Raw genomic sequence first — 12,391 nt, 5'->3', positions numbered from 1 at the left:
TATTAAAGGAGAATGGGCAAGTTCATCCATACATTTTACTCATAACTAATACGCGAATCAAACTATATTGTTTTTTGCAGAATAAAGTAGAGTTGTAACACATATTCCGCTAACATTCGGAAATCTGCCTATTCGGGTAAATCCCTAATATTTAGGTACTATACCGAATTTCACATACCTAAGTTGTTGTGTTGTAGACGCGTAATCTTTTTTCGTGATGGAGAAGTCCCCTTTTCTCTCTGTCTGTATGTGATCGATTTTCTCAAAATCTAATGAATGGATTTTTATGAAATTTGGTATGGACATAATTTACCAACCTAGGAAGGTTATATGCTACTTTTATACCGGGAAAATATATAGCGGGACTTTTATCCCGGAAAACTGCTTCACGCGTGCGAAACCGCTAGCAAAAGCTGATATACATATTATATGTATTAATCAATCCATACTCAGATATTTAATTATTGCAAACCGTAACTTCTTCGATGATAACAAGAATAATTTAAAAAAGACGTGGCAGCGGAAGCAACACTGTGAAGGCAGAAATCTATATTCCTCAAACACGCACATGTAACACCATAAACAGAACAAGGCAGCATGTAGATAGATGATCTCAATATCCTTCATTTAACCAATAAATTCTCCATTAAACTTACTATCTAACAAAATACTGTCATATTTTAATGAATATTTACACAAAAACTAAATACAGACATAAAAATTACCATAGTCTACACTCTGCAGTAAAATAGCCTTTTAAATGAAACTATACTAATAGAAGTTTACTTTCTAAATCTAAGCATTAGAACCAAAACTATGTTGATAGCCCTAGTTTCTATATATTTTCTTAGAATAGGAAGTACCCTATGTCAATCCCAGGGTCTCAAACTATCTCGATACAAAAATTGCATCAAAATCAGGTGGGTAGTTTTTGAGTTTATCCCATTCAGATAGGCAGACAAATGCGGTGAGGACTTTGTTTTATAATATAGAGCACACAAAGGAACCTCTCAAAAATAATAAATTTTCCCTATTTAGGCAACATTTGTAATTGATGCTCCACTTCAATTAGTCATAGTGTGATGTTAAATAGCCTGTAGCCTTCCTCGATAAATAGGCTATCCAACATTGAAAGAATCTTTCAATTCAAACTAGTCGTTTCTGAGATTATCATGTTCAAACAAACAACCTCTTCTGTTTTACATAATAGTGTGATTTTTTAAAAATATCTAGTAATAACTGATGTAGATATTATTTATACTTATTAAATTGGTATGCCACTTGCTGCTGGAATTACAGGTACCAGTTGCAATGTAAGCGAAAAGACCGAAATGTTATGAATATACCAAAATAAACCAAACCCCAGACTAGGGGTATGTAAATACTTCTTTAGCTGTCCGCTAAAGTGCCAACGTTTAGGTGGAAATATGTGCTTGTAATATACTTAAAGGACAAACACACTTTATTTTCATTGTTTTTTATGCATGTGGAGCCATGGGCAATAACAAGTTTGAAATAATTATGCAATTAAATTAAAATTTCATTCCAACCAGTTCCATCATATTTTTAGACACTTATATTAATTTAATATATTAACGTCATTTAAATCCTTAGACACAATTATAATAAGCCTGATCAATAAATTTACATAAAGGTATTGTATGGGTAAAACATTATGACCGGCACTTATGTGCTGTGTGTCATTCACTTACTTCTATTAAAGACATAGCTCTTTTTTCAAAAATTTAAATCAATATTTAACTTAAAAAAATGCATATATTAAGTTGTGATAATTTTAAGAATATGAATTTTATATAATGGTAATAAGATTGAACTATATGCAAATAATTTTGTGTTATATGTTTTAGTGATTTCTGATTTTAGCCAATCATAATGAATGTATGTGAATGTGTGAGTTTAGTGGCACTGGTTTTCTGTGTAAATGGGTGACATGCTACCTCCACTGTTTTTCTTTTGTACAATATTTAAATCTAACGCTCATTTTTATGTGACAAGACAATGAACTATGCGGTATGTCAATTCAATTATTACCTTTCGCCTGTTTAGACATACACAAGCATACTTCATGATACTATGTAAAAAAACATATTTGAATTACGTAAATGATTACTTTAACTGTTTATACTGCCATGTATACTGTAGTTTTATTACTGTCCATCTTTTTATTAGTTTACACTATTGTAATTATAATAATCCATAAACCTTCTTTTGAATAAGTAGGTACATTATTACCTAATAGTATGAGAAATATACAATATCCATTTTATGTTTGGTAATGAAACTAATAACTACACAGTGCCTACTTACGTTATTAATGTATATCCTAAAATGAATTCTAACAGGTAGATACAAACAGTCTTACTTACCTCAAATAATTCACGTTCCAAGACTTCTTGATAAATACTTTAAATTATACTTTCAGTATGTTCACCGGTGCACTAAAACTGTAAACAAATATTATTTAATTCTCGACGAAATTAGTGAACACACGTCTTTTAAAAAAATACTTGTTGCACGTTTCTTTATCACAATAAAAATAACTAAATGCAGACATGTATATTTATAAACTGTCCTGCTATTTCACACTTGATTATAATAATAAAATTAGCACCTTCTAGAACATATTACGTCGCAAAAGTAAAGAAACAGAACGGGCAATCTCGCGAATGCAGTACATAACCACATACAAAACTATTGAGCCGAGAGAATGAAAGAACTGTCAGAATAGTACACGCCGCTTGCAACGTGACCGAAACGTGACCTAATTGTTTATATGTGTGTGTATATGTTGATTTAGTAGCCTGCATAACATAATGGATTACGTCCACTAGGCGCCGTAGGAGACGTAGTAGTCTGAGCGTAAGAGTGAGGCGTTTATGTCGTAGCAGAGTTAAACCATCTTGGAAAAAAAAATATTTACAAAAAGAGCAAAATTATGAATTGTAACTATCAAAAATCAATATAAAGAACCGTTTCCAAATTTAAAAATACGGAAGTAAAATAAGATCTTATCAAATAAATAAATATTCGTTCACATTTATTCAAATTTCACTATTTTAGAGCTATTACAGAGGTTATATCATTATTTCAGATCAAGCTGCAAAATTCTGAATCATTCACCTGCAGAAAAACTTTACATGCTGTGAGGTGACGATAAGTTTTATGTTCAACTAAAACATTTAAAGTTACCGAGCGACATTATCGTTGAATAAATTTTATGATTGCTATAGCAAGTGGCAACTTACATTAGCAATATTTAGTAATTTGACATTACATTATATGTTGGCAACACTGGGTGTGTTCTTTCAAAATTGACCGTCTAGATAGTGTACGTAAATTTTTCATCCTTTATAAAAATCGTGGTTTATCCAAATAATTTAGCCATATTTATTTATGGGCAATGTAAAATAATGTTTGTAATATACATTTAATTCAGAATATGCTTAGATTTTCTTCTTGAACGTGTTTCAGTGACGGCTTGTAATCATGGGTCGTGTGATACGTGCTCAGCGTAAAGGTGCCGGTTCGGTATTCGTTTCTCACACCAAAAAAAAGGAAAGGAGCACCCAAGCTACGCTCTTTGGATTATGCCGAACGCCACGGTTATATCAAGGGAGTTGTAAAGGTATTTGGAATGTTTTTATATTTGAGTTGTGCAATGTGACTACGTTTCTATCAGATTTTGTATTCTAAAAGGACTAAATATAGTTATAATCTACGACTCCGATCACAAGGAAAGCATTCTTGATAGCACCGATACAAAGATATATAAATTTTGTAGGTCGAAACTTCAAATGTGTACAAACAAATTAAACTCACTTTTGTTAGATACCATGTGGAATGTTTATTATGCAAGAGAATCCTAGGTTTGATACGATGATATGGTTGAAGGTTACATAAATATTTATTAAGGTTTGAAAATAAATTGAAAAAGGATTCCCAGTAATTAAAGTATATAAGCTTCATTTACTATGGTGCATGACAGTTGAATTAGGTTATTATAATAGTTATTCATTGGTATCAGGAGTATCTCGCCTTTCTAACACTTGATTATGCTATAAAATCTTCAAAACCCATGGAAACATTTTGAACTCCAAATTAATTAAAAACAAAATAAAAGTGTTGGTTCTAGTTGTATACAACAGTTATCTAAAAATGGACATGCTTTCTAAATTCAATATAAACTCACTTATTTCAACTTGAAGCAATATAAAACATCATTAAATCAAAATAGTAAAATGTTCCTTTATTGAATACTGTTTAATAACATGTATAAATTTTAATTGGGTATGTATAACAATGTGAGACCATTTATAATAATGCAGGACATCATCCATGACCCGGGCAGAGGTGCACCCCTAGCTGTTGTTCATTTCCGTGACCCGCAAGTTTAAGACCCGTAAGGAATTGTTCATTGCTCCTGAAGGTCTCTACACTGGACAGTTTGTGTACTGTGGAAAGAAAGCCACTCTTGAAGTTGGTAAGTTATTAATATTTATTATGAGCTAAAAGAATAATGTTATATATTCCCTGGGAAAAAAGTAGCAATAAATTGAGAGCTATTTTAGTATTTTATTGTAAAAAGCTTAATTGATAATATGCTAACGTATTTGTCAGAGGTTTCTTATTACTCTACCACACTTTTTTTTTTATATTTTAGCCCTTTAATAGTATTGTGATAATTTTTTCATTCATTACTTTGTTTGTCAAATATAATATATCTTGGGCATAATTAATGTTTTCCACAGGCAATGTCATGCCTGTTGGTGCAATGCCTGAGGGTACCATTGTATGTAACTTGGAGGAGAAGATGGGTGACCGAGGTCGGCTGGCCCGTGCTTCTGGCAACTTTGCTACTGTTATCGGACACAATCCCGATGCCAAGCTGCACTAGGGGTGAAGCTTCCATCTGGTGCTAAGAAAGTGCTTCCATCAAGCAACAGAGGAATGGTTGGTGAGTAATTATTTTGATAAGATCTAATTTAATGTAATGGTAATTTTTAAATTAAAAATAATATGGATTCTGTCAAATCGGAAAAGCAGGCTTTAAAATTACTTATCTATACTATTATATAAATACAATATATTTTAATGTTATTGTACATGATGACCTTGAACTTACCTACTCTGAATGTCTATGATTACACAGAGGCTCTTTCTGAGGATTAATATTGCATGCTTATTTTAATGGTCCCATATGGCAGGTATGAATAAAACATTTACAATTTCAGGCATTGTTGCTGGTGGTGGACGTATTGACAAACCCATCTTGAAGGCCGGACGTGCTTACCACAAGTACAAGGTGAAGCGTAACTGCTGGCCATATGTGCGAGGTGTTGCCATGAACCCCGTTGAGCATCCTCATGGTGGTGGTAACCATCAACACATAGGTAAGCTATTTCCCTACTATATGAGATGTAATTGATATAAAGTAAGATAAACATAAAGTCCTTTATATGGGTACTAGAGATTTTAAACTGATTTCACAAAGTATTATAAATTTAAATTTTACTGCATTTCTTTTCTTGGCATAAATATTTTGTTCTGTGAATTAACCCAAGTTATAGCTCGTATTTTAAGTATAGCCTGGAAGGTGAGAGGTTAATATCCCTTAGGAAAAAGCTTTACTGATTTTTATATACTTTTTTTTTATAATGTAAAATTTTTGTAACAGTTTTGCTAATTGATATGTTAAAATTACAGGTAAAGCATCGACTGTCAAGAGAGGTACCTCTGCTGGTCGCAAGGTCGGTCTTATTGCTGCGCGCAGAACCGGTAGGATTCGTGGTGGCAAGACTGACACTAAGAAGGAGGCGTAAATTTATAATCCAAAATAAAAAAATATCACTCACAATGTTGTATTTAGTTTATTGAAACCCACAGAAATGTATATTTATTCTATTATATAAAGCTAAAGAGTTCGTTTGTTTGAACGCACTAGTCTCTGGAATTACTGGTTCGAATGGAAAAATATCTTTACGTGTTGGATAGGAGCATAATTATACCAGCAGCAATGAAAAATTATTGCAAAAACGGATAATTTTTCTTTTGCGAACTTCCGTTGCGTGCATTGCGTTAACGGTTAAAGTGAAGCCACAAATATAAAATTAAGTGTTTACGCATCCGCGCGCCGTATGTCTCAAAAACAGCACTTTTCGAAGGAGATAATATCCATCGAAACATTATTTTAAAAATATATGAATTAGTAATTATTATAGAAAATTTTGCTGTCTAAATAGTTAGTAGAGAAAAATTTTAGATTTATTGAGTATTTGTAAATTCTTTAATGATTACTAAACAGAGGTTTTCAAATTTGCGCTTCGAACGTCTATTTCGAAGCTCAAAATATCTTAAACCACTAAGGAACATAACAATATGTAATTTTTATCTAACTAAAATGATCCTGAAGAAAAAAGTTAGTAGAGAAAACATATCTTTTTATGTTTAATCCATGAGAAATAAAAATTCAAAGAATTCGAAAATTTCAGAAATGTTGGTCATTTAAACGATTTTTTTTATCACTATATCTTACTTAATTGAAGATAATATTGGATTACTATAATAGAAGAACATCTCCTTAAAAACATACAATTTAAAAATTCAACAAAATTAGTTCTGTTATTTTTCTATAAATATTTTAAATACCACTATAAAACGCAACGCGCAAATTGTTTCAAATTAGTCCGCCTTGAGGCTTTCTAGAGAGTTCCAGTTGGCCTTTGCTGTGCGTAGAAAAAATAGTCACGTGTATACAGTGATTGCCACATCTTAGTACTTTAGTAAGTAAAATATTTTTTTCTTTAATGAGTGACAATAGTTTTAGTAGTTACTATAAATTATGATTATATTATTATGTTTCAGACACAATGGGAAGTAAAGCTATATCTAGGCAAGAAAAGGAAACGCAACAACGCTGAAACTTTGGCTAAAGCAAGAACTAAAAGATTGGTGTACTAATGTTATAACATGCGTCTGTAGTTATGGTTGTTGCTTTTTTTACTCATTAAACACTTGAGCAACAGTTACTCAAAGGAAAAAATGGAACCTTGCTAAAAACTCACAAAGCGGTATTTACCCGCGCCCGCCGTGATTGCGGGCCCGAAATTCCAAAAGCATGCAAATATATGTCAAAAATCAATTAGCCCATTGAAATGTTACATGAGCTTTGTATTTTTTAGAGGACCCAATTTTATTTTTAGAACATGTGTGGGGGTCAATAGAAGCTTAACCTCAAGTTTGTGGGGTCGCCACCCTTGTCCCCTGGCCACCATCATGGAAAAAGGGGTGAAAACACTTTTCTCACGATATCTCGGAAACTATGCGTCTTACATAAATTTTGTAAAGTCATAATTTGTGGCAAATTGTTTTGCCTACAAATATGTTTATATAACTTTTTGCCCTAAATTAAAAATTAAAGAAGTTATAAGCAAAAATGTGAGACAATGTTTATAAAAGTTTTCTTTTTTGCTCTTTAATTGTTTTTTATACATTTTACAAAAAAAAATTACCTCAAACTAACTTGTAAATGATTTTTTGAGGAAAATTTTTCCCTTTAATTTTTTTTCTCAACCACGGCGGGCGCGAGTAAAAACCGCTTCGTGAGTTCTTAGCCTTATAGGATCACTTTGCTGTCCCGGTGTCAAAACGTTTACAACTCGCCAAATTACTCAGTGCGAGAGTCCCACTCGCACTTGGCTGATTTTTTGCATAATGCATATGTACGCTTACTTTCAAATAACAAGGATTTTGTGTTCACTGGTGCGCACTGTTAAGAAAATTCAAGTGACGAGAGACGAAATCCTATATCTTTCTCCTCTTTGAAGCTTAGAAATAAGGGATTTGGTAATTTATGTAGCTAGTGAATAAAACTACTAGTAGTAGTTAGTATACCTATCTTCTTCACAATTTGGGACCCTGTGCAGGTTTCGGCGTCATTATACTTGTATAAATTAAACGCGTCTAGATCCATATGCAGTTTTACTTAAGTAGTGTTTGCGTATAAACTTCGATAACAATAATAGTATGTTCTATTTTTTTTTTATTTTCAGGTAATCGAGCCTAAAACTACATTCAAAATAAATGAGGTTATTAAAAGCCGCAAAATTCTGATTTTCAATATTTTTTGGATCAAATTAAAAGACTCAATAACCACAACAGAGCAACAGGTTGTAGTACCGAACATTTACAACTATTGAAAGAGAATAAAGTTTGCTTGCAGTCAACATTTTTAATGAAGTGTAATATGTGCACTATGGAATTTAAGCTATTTACCTCTAAGAGATATACTGATAGTATGGACGTATATTGTGGAGCTATGAATGGAGCTTTGATGACTGGATTTGGTAGATCAAATTTAAACGAACAGTTAGCTTCCATAGATTTACCAATATTAACGGAAAATGTTTACATGAAATGTTACAACGAGTTAGATAAATGATTGAAATCAACTGCAGAGGACAGGATGCAAGAGCCCGCTAGGGAAGAAACTGATAAAGCTGTTGCCTGTGGCGATGTAAAAGACGGGATTCCCAAACTTACAGTCATAACTGACTGCTGTCGGTCGAAAAAAAAGTACAGAACCAACTATTTTGCTTCGTCGAGTGTCGCAAATATTATGCAAAACTATGGATACAAAACTGGTAAATTGTTATACATGGATGTACAATCGATCGATTGATGATCGATGTCACCGAGAAGCACTACCTATTAAAAAAAAAACTATCCAAAAAAATATAACCAACTTCCGAAAAAAGAAGTCTTTGAAAAAAAAGCGCGGGAAACTTGGAAATAGGCGGACGTGTTTTTTTTAATCTTGATAAAAAATAATTAATTTTGTAAATATAAGTTATCAGTAGGGTTAAATTTTCTGTATATTTTGTAGATTAGTGTTTTTAGTTTAGTTCATCATTTTTGGTAAGTTTTTGCATATATTTAAACTGTAGAATAGTAAGGTCTTATGAATTTGCCGCCTGATCCGGGGGGCTTAGTCCCTCCGGCGGGCAACTTTGTCACAATTGAGACTGAAAAGTCACATAATTATGCCTCCGAGTCGGGTATGGAGACAGATGCATCTGCATCAGCCCGGCCTCTGAAAAGAAGTCGCCGACATGTATGCAAGCGTTGCAATAAAAGACGTAAAAAACACGGCTCTTCTGATGATAACCTACATGGCTGTGATTGCGAAGATCTTTCTCAGACTAGTCAACCCCAACCGATTAACAAACTTATTACCTCAGAAACCCCGATTCCCGCGCAAACTGTAGGCAGAAAAGTATATGATGGTTCGGATAGTGCGCCTTTTGTTATTCACGTACAAAAACATATTATTCAGGACAATGACTCTACCACTTTCGTTTGGGAGATTCCTACAACGTAACAATTGTAAAAATATTATTAATGGTAGTGTTAAGAGGATAGGCAGAAATAAAATTTCTTTGGCTTTTTCTACATTTATTGACGCAAACTCTTTTATTACTCATGAAAATCTTTCTAAATTTAATTATAAGGCATTCATTCCGTCTTTTAACGTAACTAGAATGGGTTTAGTGCGTGGTGTGCCAGTAGAGTGGTCTCCGGAAGAGATAATAGAAAATTCATCAGTACCAATTGGTTGTGGACCTATTTTAAAAGTCCGCAGATTAAACTTTAAAACTTTAGTAGACGGCTCTATGGTGTGGAAGCCCTCTCAAACCATTGTCTGCACATTTGATGGCCAAGTTCTTCCAAAACGAATTTTTATGTCCTACAATTCAATGCCTGTGGACCTTTATATTTACCCTACTATACAGTGCTTTTATTGCTGTCGGTTTGGGCACACTAAAATACAATGTAGGAGCAAACCAAGGTGTTACAAATGCGGCGATAGCCATACTGGGGACTCTTGTGACAGGGATGAACGTAATGCCAATTGCTGCTTATGCTCAGGTTTTCACTTTGCTACTAGTAAAGTATGTCCTGAGCTCTCAAGGCAGATACAAATAAAACCTATATGGCCCAGAACTCTGTATCTTATGCAGAAGCCAGTAAATTGCTCCCACCAGTGACTAAATCTTTTGCCGACACCCTTATATCTCAAACTCCCAGAGAAATTGAAACTTCTTCACCTATTACGTTCAATCAACATTCTTCAAGTTATAAAATAACTGTTTTTTGCAAACCTCAGCCCCCCAAGAGCCCTTCTAAAGGGTATAATAAGGAAGCCCACAACAATATTTTAAAAGAATTTAGAATTCCTGAGCCCACTAACGGCTGTGCCATCAATGAAGTACTTAAAGACAATACTGTAAAACAATTCAATATCATGGCATTTATTACGGCATTAATTAATCTTTTATCCTCATTTAACATATCACCGTCCAACGCTGCTTCACTTCATAGTCTCATTTCTTCTATATCACCCCAAAATGGAGAATCAAGTTCATTTAATCCAATGGAATTGCCGCAGCGCAATAAATAAAAAAAGTGATATTATTTATTTAATAAATAAATACGAACCTTTAGTTTTTGCCTTGTGTGAAACATGGTTCAAATCAAATAATATATTTAAAATTAATGGTTATACAACAGTAAGAGAGGATAGACCAGATGGATATGGTGGAGTAGCTATACTTGTGAAGGATTCAATTCCTTTCACTGTGGTTTCTCTACCATCACACAGTGAAGAAATCTCAATCATAGCTATAATTATAAATAAAACATGTATTATATCTGTATATATATCTCACCCTTCTCATTCTTCACGTAATGAAATTAACAGTATTCTTTCCACACTTACTAATCCTTATATACTGTTAGGTGATTTTAACTGCCATCACCAGTCATGGGGTAGTTCAACTTCTAACTCCTATGGGGAAGAACTACTCAATATATTTGATACACATAATTTATGTATATTAAATACTGGTTCCCCTACACGTCGCAGTGATCCAAGTCATAACAATAGCGCAATAGATTTATCTGTCTGCACTCCTAACTTTGCTTCTAGTCTCACTTGGTGCACCCTTCCCTCAACATTTGGTAGTGATCATTTCCCTATAAAAATATCTTTTCCATTCCCAATCCCACATTCACAACCTAGAATATCTTACTTAAAACACAAACTTCCACATAGTAAGAGCAGCACTTGGCTAAATTATAAAAATTATGTTGACAATCAGCTATCTTCTCTTCCAATTGTCAATAATGGAAATGAGCAGGATTGTGCAGAAGTATTAGCTAAAATTCTTGTTTCCGCTGCAGATGATGCTTTCCCAGTAAAAATAATCATTCATTTAGGAAGATCCCAATGCCTCCGTGGTGGGACTCGGAATGCACAGCTGCAGCTAAAAAACGTAAAGAAGCTGAAATAGAATATAGTTTAAATATGACCCAAGAAAACTTCATATACCTCTCCAGTATCATTACACAGACTCGAAAACTTTATAAACTGAAGAAAAGAGAGAGTTGGCATAATTTTTGCTCTGTCATTTCACCGAATACACCCCCTTCAGCTGTTTGGCGTAATATTAGGAGATTCCGGTCTGCATTTTCCGACCACAATACTTCCCGTATCCCGGATAATTTAGCAGGTGAATTTATAGATACATTAGCTCCTCCCTGGGTACCTCAAGAAGTTACTTTACAACCGGTAATTCGTGTGGAATCCAATATAACCTCTGATGACACGTCATTAAAAATCCCTTTCAATATTGAAGAATTGAAAGGTATCCTTTCTAATACTGTAGACTCATTTCCAGGTATCGATGGCATCCCATACTCATTTTTATCTAATGTTAGTCCCACTGTTCATTCTTATTATTTATCTCTTATCAATTCCGTAATGACAACAGGAAACATTCCTCAGATGTGGAAACGTCATGTGGTGTTGCCAATTCTCAAACCTAGTAAAATTCCGTCTGATATTTCATCATATCGTCCTATCGTTCTCAGTCCGGTTCTAATGAAAATAGCAGAGCATCTTATTAAAAATCGGCTAGAATGGTACATAGAAAATAAAGACTTACTGCCAAAAACTCAATACGGTTTTCGAAAAGGAAAAAGTACATTCGACTGTTTAAGTATTTTTACTACAGATGTTCGTTTATCCTTCTCAAAAATTGCTCGACAGTTGCTGTATTTCTAGATATAAATGGGGCTTATGATAACGTCATGTTATCTATCCTGCATAAGAAATTACAATCACTCAGCGTTCCAATAAATCTCTCAAATTTCATAATAAACATTTTACATGATCGTACGGTTAGCATTTCAACTACTCAGCAACAGTTAATTCGACATGTATGGAAAGGGCTTCCGCAAGGCTCGGTACTTAGTCCTTTGTTATACAATATATACACGTACGACTTGGACCGCTCTTTTAATAATGATGTTC

The 12,391-nt window shown here is 33.6% G+C and overlaps 1 long non-coding RNA gene and 1 pseudogene across 1 annotated transcript; one reads left to right on the top strand and one right to left on the bottom strand.

Annotated features, from left to right (window-relative positions):
* Positions 1 to 3,492: 3,492 nt before the first annotated feature.
* On the top strand, positions 3,493 to 5,875 carry LOC119191035 (annotated as a pseudogene).
* Positions 5,876 to 8,945: 3,070 nt separating this feature from the next.
* On the bottom strand, positions 8,946 to 12,109 carry LOC119191046. Its single transcript, XR_005113354.1, has 2 exons — positions 11,408 to 12,109; positions 8,946 to 11,342 (listed from the first exon to the last, which is right to left on the bottom strand). It is a non-coding gene; the product is annotated as an uncharacterized LOC119191046 (long non-coding RNA).
* Between the last annotated feature and the right edge of the window lie 282 nt (positions 12,110 to 12,391).

Source organism: Manduca sexta, chromosome 28 (genome assembly GCF_014839805.1).
Source record: "Manduca sexta isolate Smith_Timp_Sample1 chromosome 28, JHU_Msex_v1.0, whole genome shotgun sequence".
Classification (NCBI taxonomy): Eukaryota; Metazoa; Arthropoda; class Insecta; order Lepidoptera; family Sphingidae; genus Manduca; species Manduca sexta.
The sequence above is the reverse complement of the archived record's forward strand: the minus strand, read 5'-3'. Positions and strand labels throughout refer to the sequence as shown.